Source organism: Carcharodon carcharias, chromosome 28 (assembly GCF_017639515.1).
Source record: "Carcharodon carcharias isolate sCarCar2 chromosome 28, sCarCar2.pri, whole genome shotgun sequence".
Lineage (NCBI taxonomy): Eukaryota > Metazoa > Chordata > Chondrichthyes > Lamniformes > Lamnidae > Carcharodon > Carcharodon carcharias.
Window position 1 is genome coordinate 4,909,034 of NC_054494.1, and position 9,794 is coordinate 4,918,827.

Here is a 9,794-nt window from a genome sequence, read left to right on the forward strand (position 1 = left end):
CCACCTGAGCAGGTAGATATGGTTTAACGTCTCATCCAAAAGGCAGCACCTCTGACAATGCAGCACTCCCTCAGTACTGCACTCAAGTGTTAGTGTAGCTCTTTTTAGTGCTCAGGCCCTCCAGTGCGACTTGAACCCAGAATTTTGTGACTTAGAGCCAAGGGTGTTAGCACCTAAGCAACAGGTGACAGAAAGGCTTTGGGGAGTCAGGAGGCGAGTTTCTCACAACAGGACTCCCAGCCTCTGACCTGTGTTGGGGCCATAATATTTATATGGCTAGTCCAGTTCAGTTTCTTGTCGATGGTAACCTCATGGATGGTGACAGTGAGGGATTCAATGATTTGGTAATGCCATTGAATGTAAAGGAAAGGTGGTTAGACTCTCTGCTGGAGATGGTCATTGCTTGACAATTGTATATCACTTGCCAGTTAGCAGCTCGAGCCCAGATATTGTCCAGGTCTTGCTGTCTGCAGGCATGGACTGCTTCAGTACCTGAGAAGTCACAAATGGAACTCAACACTGTACCATTATCAGTGAATATCCCCATTTCTGACCTTATGATGGAAGGAAGGTCATTGATGAAGCAGCTGAAGATGGTTGGGCCAAGGACACTACACTGAGGAACTCCTGCAGTGATGTCCTGGAGCTGAGATGACTGACCTCCAACAACCACAACCATCTTCCTTTGTGCTAGGTATGACTCCAACCAGCGGAGAGCTTTCCCCCTGATTCCCATTGACTCCAGCTTTGTTTGGGCTCCTTGATGCCACACTCGGTCAAAAGCAGGGCATTTGATTTCAAGGGCAGTTACTCCAGGGTGACTCAGTGTCAGGTAGCAATATAGGGGACACTTTGGTGTGGGGAACAGTAGGACCCAGGGTTTGGGGGTACTTCCAGACTGTTGGGGTGGGGTACGTTCAGACTGTGGGAGTAGATGGGGTGGCTTCCATACTATGGGAAGAGAGGTTGGGATGCTATCCAGACTGTGGGGGTGGGCTGGCATGGCGGGGTATTCTACCCAGGCTGTGGGAGCGGGGTTGGGGACCTTTCCACCCTTTTTTCACTCATTCATGGGATGTGGGCATTGCTGGCTGGGCCCAGCATTTATTGCCCATTCCTAATTGCCCTTGAGAAGGTGGTGGTGAGCTGCCTTCTTGAACCGCTGCAGTCCATGTGGTGGAGGTACACCCACATTGCTGTTAGGGAGGGAGTTCCAGGATTTTGACCCAGTGACAGTGAAGGAACGGCCGATATATTTCCAAGTCAGGATGGTGAGTGGCTTGGAGGGGAACTTCCAGGTGGTGGTGTTCCCCATGTGTCTGCTGTCCTTGTCCTTCTAGATGGTAGTGGTCGTGGGTTTGGAAGGTGCTGTCTAAGGAGCCTTGGTGAGTTCCTGCAGTGCACTCTTTGGGAGCAGGCCACTGGGAGGAACTCCAGAAATGAAGAAGTGAGGAGTCCGATGTGGTCTCCGGAGCAGTGAATTGGACACACGGGATAAACAACGTCCCAGCATCAAAAAACCCACCTCAGTTATGGGACGGTCCTGTAAAATCTGGAACGCTTGGTCCCCCAGAGTCACCTCACCTCTGCAATTCAGCTGTTTTGTTCACCTTTCACCAACAGTTCACCTTTGAACCAAGGCTGGAATGAAGTCAGGAGCTGAGTGGTCCTGGCAGAACCCAAACTGAGCATTAGTGAGCAGGTTTTCCCTGAGTAAATGTTGTTTGATTGTGTTATCACTAAATGCTGATGACTGGGAGTAGACTGATGGGATGGGAACTGGCCAGAGAGGATTTGTCCTGCTACCATTGAAATTTTTATGTAACCAATTTTCCAATATTTTTGGCTGGAGGTGCTCCTGTAATACTTCATATCCTCTATCAGGTGGGATCCTGTGACAGGTGGGATCCTGTGACAGGTGTGATCCTGTGACAGGTGTGATCCTGTAACAGATGTGATCCTGTAACAGATGTGATCCTATGATAGGTTTAAATATTTTTCTGTTACTGGTTGTTTTCTGTGTGTTAATGTATATGTTCACTGGGTCAACATACCTGGGCATTAGTTACCAGCCCATGTTTGTTCTTTTGTGTATTCTTTAGAAGGGATTAGAAGCTTTAACTAGTGATTGGTTGGTACTTAGAAGAACACAGTGATTCAAAACTTTGGCTCAGTCAGTGTTGGCTGAGCCCCTAACCAGGGAGTGTCTGCAGAAGATTACTGGATTCATTAATAGATTCCTCAGGGAATCAGGGTGTCTGCCAGCAGGAGTCCTCGAATGTCCTGGCTTGGCAGAGATATTGAGAGTGTAGTTAAAGCAGTGGGCAAGATCCTGGGGTTTCTCAATAGGGGCAGAAAAGTAAAGCTGGTAATTTAAGATAAACCTGTACAAAACTCAGTTCTCAGCTGGAGCATTGTGGATTGTCCTGGGCTGGATGTGAAGGGATTATAGAGAGAAGCCAAAAAAGATTCATGAGAGCAGTTCTAGGGATGGGGAACTTCAGTTATGGAGATAGACAGGAGAGGTTGGGACTGGTTGAGGAGAGTTTAAGAGGAGATTTGATAGAGGTGTTCAAAATCATGAGAGGCCTGGACAGAGTAGATAGGGAAAAACTGTTCCCATTGGTTGAAGGATCGATAATGAGGGGGCACAGATTTAAGATAATTGGGAAAAGAAGCAATGGAGACATGAGGAAAATCATTTTCCTGTAGGAAGTGGTTAGGATCTGGAATGTGCTGAGGCAGGTTCAATCTTGGCTCTGACAAGGGAATTGGATAATTACCTGAAAAGAAAAAATATACAGGGCGACAGAGAGAAGATAGGGGAATGGCACTAGGAGAATTGCTCTTGCAGATAACCATCATGGACACGATGGGCTGAATGGCCTCCTCCTGTGTTGTAGCTGTTCTATGATTCAATGGTGCCTGTGACTCATTGGCTGGGGACAGTTGGGTAAAGGTGTAATGGCAGCATCTTCATCCACTAAGGTCCAATGACTACTGTCTCCCAGACCCCCCTGAAGTGCTCATTCCTCCAGAACCTGGTGCAGGATGTTCAGAGACCCTGGGGACAGTCACAGTAACCTTGGCAAACACACTGGATGTTCGAAGGGAACCGTTAAAATGTCGTGGAAAGCTTCAGTAAAGATAACAAGAAATAAAATTCACTAAATGAACGACCAAATCATTGGGTTGACCCATTGCTCCTCACTCAGATTGTAAATAACATTTCCCAACTTGAGCAAGTTGACCTATCGTGCAATGTCCATTTGGCATCAATGGCTGTTTAGGTGCTGTAAGCACATTGCAGGCCATACAGTCAGTCTGTGCCCTTACTGAGTGCAGTACATGCCTCCCACACAGAGCTCTCTGTGCGTTTGAGGGCATACAGATCTCAGAGCTGAGGATTGATCACAGAAAGTCAGTTTGATTGGCACTGCGTGAACAATCAATCTGTACAATGAGCATGACCTAGTAAACCATGAGGCTGTGGTTACTGTAGTCTCACTGAGTGATCTATCTCTAAGGTGTGCCATATTTTTTACATATTTCCAGTATGTATTTGCTGTTTTCTGTTAATCACTGAATAAATCTATTGTTTTCTTGGTTGATTAACTGAAAGATAACTTTCCTGTGAGAATGTTGTTTGGTAATTACACCTTGCTTCTTAAAATGAAGTAGTATAAAAGGCTAATTTAACCCTACCCAGAATCAGATAAGAACATTTGCATTGACTCATTGTCTCTTTCTGTGAACATTCATGTAGTGTGTGACGGAGGTCAACGAACAATCAACTGTTAACTAAGGCTGGGATGATTAATTAAACAGGGTTCTGTAATTCAAAGCACAGTTCCTCACAATTTAACATGGAACTGGTTGAGTTGAGGAATTTTTGTATTCATTCAAAATCAGGGTGGATTCTCAGTGTCCAGCCAATATTCAATTGTGTTACTATTTCCCTGGCATTAGCCCAACAGTCTGCTCTGTCACTGTAGCACCTATGGTTTTATTCGGTGGGTAACGTACCTTTAAGAATAACACTTGTTAAGGAAGATCACATGATCGGTAGTAACCAATAGGAGAGTAGCACAGGCCATCGGAACAGTCAGTATAGAGACAGAGTTGGAGTTGAAAGCACACGTGTAGTTGCTGCTGAGTACATTGTAAATGAAATTATGGCCAGAATTTTGACCAGGGTGTGTGGGGGTGGGCCGGGCATGCTGATGTGTAAAATGACACGTGGCAACATCAGCACGGGTCACTTAGATATTACATTCAGCAGCTGCACGCCTGCTGAACTGTCAATGCCATTAAAAACCCAATTAAACTGCTTTAACCAATGCTGCCTGTCCAACCTTAAGGTCTTTGCATTTTTCAGGAAAGCCTCATCCACGGGTGGGATGAGGTTTCCTGAAGATTTTATTAAATAATGAAATCATTTTTGCACAATTCATAAACACGTCCCAGCCCACGTCACATGAGGGGACACATCTAAATCATTTTAAATTTTATTATTCAGGAAATTTTATTATGTACTGAATCTCCCTGAGGCATCCCCTCAGGGAGATTTCTGCTCCCTTTTGCACGCTAAACGCTGACTCTGACCCTCCCTCCTCCCCCTGCCTGCACACAGAGTGCTGAGCGCTGCTGGCCATGCATCACGCTGGGCGGGCCTTAATTGGCTAACTCATGTGAAATAGCGGTGCACAGTCCTACACTTCCCAACTAGCGGAAAGAGTTTCTCTCAATTTACCCTGCCTTACCCTGTCTTTACTCTTAATATCTTCAAAACTTTGTTCGAATCAACCCTTGGGCGAATTGTGTGTATGTGTACACAATGATTGTGACCCATACCATCCATGTCCAGTTCCCACCCTCTGTGTGTTTGCAAAGGCAGACAGTACAGTGACAACTGCAGAATGAAGGCATCATGACTACTGCCAAGAAACTCGAAATTCACCAGCAAGATGTGCTGCATGTGATAATACACCAGCTGCATGATATGCTGCATGTGATAATACACCAGCTGCATATTACACTGCATGTGATCACACAACAGCTGCATGATACGCTGCAAGTGATCATACACCAGTTGCATGTGATCATGCATCAGCTGCATGATACGCTGCATGTAATTACACACCAGATGCATGATATGCTGCAAGTGATCACACAACAGCTGCATGATATGCTGCATGTAATCATACACCAGATGCATGATATGCTGCATGTGATCACACAACAGCTGCATGATATGCTGCATGTGATCATACACCAGCCGCATGATACGCTGCATGTGTACATACACCAGCTGTATCATATGCCGCATGTAATCACACACCAGATGCATGATACGCTGCATGTGATCACACACCAGCTGCATGATACGCTGCATGTAATCATACACCAGGTGCATGTGATCACACACCAGCTGCATGATACGCTGCATGTGATCATACACGAGGTGCATGTGATCACACACCAGCTGCATGATACGTTGCATGTGATCACAGACCAGCCGCATGATGCGCTGCATGTGATCACACAACAGCTGCATGATACGATGAATGTGATCATAAACCAGCAGCATGATACGCTGCATGTGATCATACACCAGCCTCATGATATGCTGCATGTGATCACAAAACAGCCGCATGAGATGCTGCATGTGATCACACACCAGCTGCATGAAATGCTACATGTGATCACATACCAGCCGCATGATATGCTGCATGTGATCACACGCCAGCTGCATGATATGCTGCATGTGATCACAAACCAGCTGCATGAAACGCTGCATGTGATCATACACCAGCCACATGATACGCTGCATGTGATCACACAACAGCCGCATGATATGCTGCATGTGATCACACACAAGCTGCATGATATGCTGCATGTGATCACATACCAGCTGCATGATATGCTGCATGTGATCACACACCAGCTGCATGATATGCTGCATGTGATCACACAACAATTGCATGATACGCTGAATGTGATCATACACCAGCCGCATGATACGCTGCATGTAATCACACAACAGCTGCATGATACGGTGCATGTGATCACAAACCAGCTGCATGAAACGCTGCATGTGATCATACACCAGCCACAAGAAATGCTGCATATGATTATACACGAGTGCATGATACGCTGCATGTGATCATACAGCAGCTGCATGATACGCTGCATGTGATCATACACCAGCCGCATGATACGCTGCATGTGATCATACACCAGCCGCATGATACGCTGCATTTGATCACACACCAGCTGCATGATATACTGCATGTGATCATACACCAGCTGCATGATATGCTGCATGTGATCATACACCAGCTGCCTAATGCCCTGTGTGTGATCACACACCAGCTGCATGATACGCTGCATGTGATCATACACCAGCTGCATGATACGCTGCATGTGATCATACATCAGCTGCATGATAATGAATGTGATCACACACCAGCTGCATGATCTGCTGCTTGTGTTCACACAACAGATGCCTGATACGCTGCATGTGATCATAAACCAGCTGCATGAAATGCTGCATGTCATAGTACTCCAGCTGCATCATATGCTGCATGTGCTCACTCAGCAGCTGCATGATATGCTGCATGTGATCATACACCAGCAGCATTATACGCTGCGTGTGATCATACACCAGCCGCACGAGACGCTGCATGTGATCATACACTAGCCACATAATACTCTGCATGTGATCATACACCAGCCGCATGATACGTTGCAAGTGATCATACACCAGCTGCATGATACACTGCATTTGATCATACACCAGCTGCAAGCTACGCTGCATGAGATCGTACACCAGCTGCATGATACGCTGCATGTGATCATACACCAGCTGCATGATACGCTGCATGTGATCACATACCAGCCGCCTGATATGCCGCATGGGATCACACGCCAGCTGCATGACACGCTGCATGTGATCATACACCAGCCGCATGATAAGCTGAATGTGATCATACACCAGCTGCATGATACGCTGCACGTGATCACAAACCAGCCGAATGATACGCTGCATGTGATCATACACCTCCTGCATGATACGTTGCATGTGATCACACAACAGCAGCATGTGATGACACACCAGCTGCATATGGTGCAAGTGTTGACACACCAGCTGCATGATACACTGCATGTTATAATACACCAGCTGCATGATACGCTGCATGTGATCATACACCAGCCGCATGATATGCTGCATGTGATCACACACCAGCTGCATGATATGCTGCATGTGATCACACAACAGCTGCATGATACGCTTCATGTGATGACACGCCAGCTGCATGATATGCTGCATGTGATCACACAACAGCTAAATGATACACTGCATGAGATCACACAGCAGCCGCATGATACACTGCCAGTGATCATACACCAGCTGCATGATACAATGCACGTGATCACACCAGTTGCATGATACGCTGCATGTGATCACATACCAGCTGCATGATACACTGCATGTGATCACATAACAGCTGCATGTTACGCTGCATGTTATAATACACCAGCTGCATGATACGCTGAATGTGTTCATACACCAGCCGCATGATACACTGCATGTGATCATACACCAGTTGCAAGATACACTGCATGTGATCACACACCAGCCGCATGATACTCGGCATGAGATCACACACCAGCTGCGTGATATGCTGCATGTGATCACACAACAGCAGCATGATACGCTGCATTTGATCACACAACACCTCCTGCATGATACGTTGCATGTGATCACACAACAGCAGCATGTGATGACACACCAGATGCATGATATGGTGCAAGTGTTGACACACCAGCTGCATGATACACTGCATGTGATAATACACCAGCTGCATGATACGCTGCATGTGATCATACACCAGCCGCATGATATGCTGCATGTGATCACACACCAGCTGCATGATATGCTGCATGTGATCACACAACAGCTGCATGATACGCTGCATGTGATGACACGCCAGCTGCATGATATGCTGCATGTGATCACACAACAGCTAAATGATACACTGCATGAGATCACACAGCAGCCACATGATACACTGCCAGTGATCATATACCAGCTGCATGATACACTGCACGTGATCACACACCAGTTGCATGATACGCTGCATGTGATCACATACCAGCTGCATGATACACTGCATGTGATCACATAACAGCTGCATGTTACGCTGCATGTTATAATACACCAGCTGCATGATACGCTGAATGTGTTCATACACCAGCCGCATGATACACTGCATGTGATCATACACCAGTTGCAAGATACACTGCATGTGATCACAAACCAGCCGCATGATACTCGGCATGAGATCACACACCAGCTGCGTGATATGCTGCATGTGATCACACAACAGCAGCATGATACGCTGCATTTGATCACACAAAAGCTGCATGATATGCTGCATGTGATCATGCACCAGCAGCATGATATGCTGAATGTGATCGTACACCAGCCGCATGATACGCTGCATGTGATCAGGCACCAGCTGCATGATACGCTGCATGTGATCACACACCAGCTGCATGATACACTGCATGTGATCATACACCAGCTGCATGACATGCTGCATGTGATCACACAACAGCTGCATGATACACTGCATGTGATCACCAGCCAGCTGCATGATATTCTTCATGTGATCACACACCAGCTGCATGATATGCTGCCAGTGATCATAAACCAGCTGCATGATACGCTGCAGTGATATGCTGCATGTGATCATACACCAGCCTCATGATACGCTGCATGTGATCACCCACTAGCTGCATGATACACTACATGTGATCACAAAGCAGCTGCATGATATGCTGCATGTGATCACAGGCCAGCTGCATTATATGCTACATCTGATCAAACACCAGATGCATGATACACTGCATGTGATAATACACCAGTTGCATGATACGCTGCATGTGATCACATGCCAGCTGCATGATATGCTACATGTGATCACACAACAGCTGCATGATACGCTGCATGTTATCACCGGCCTGCTGCATGATATACTGCATGTGATCACACAACAACTACATGATAAGCTGCATGATATCACACAGCAGCTGCATGATACATTGCCAGTGAACATACACCAAGTGCAACATATGCTGCATGTGATCACACACCAGCTGCATGATACGCTGCATGTGATCATTAACCAGCTGCATGATACGTTGCATGTGATCGTACTCCAGTTGCATGATACACTGCATGTGATCATACACCAGCAGCATGATACTCTGCATGTGATCATATAAAAACTGCATGATACGCTGCATGTGATCACATACCAGCTGCATGATACGCTGCATGTTATCATACACTAGCTGCATGATACGCTGCATGTGACCGTACTCCAGTTGCATGAAACGCTGCATGTGATCATACACCAGCTGCATGATACGCTGCATGCGATCACACACCAGCTGCATGATTCATTGTTTGTGATCACACACCAGCTGCATGATATACTGCATGTGATCATACAGCAGCTTCATGATACGCTGCATGTGATCATACACCAGCTGCATGATACGCTGCGAGTGATCACAAACCAGCCACATGATACGCTGAATGTGATCATAAAGCAGCCGCGTTATACGGTGCAAGTGATGACACACCAGCTGCATGATATGCTGCATGTGATAATACACCAGCTGCATGATACACTGCATGTGATCATACAACAGCTGCATGATACGCTGCATGTGATCACACACCAGCTGCATGATAAGGTGCAAGTGATCACACACGAACT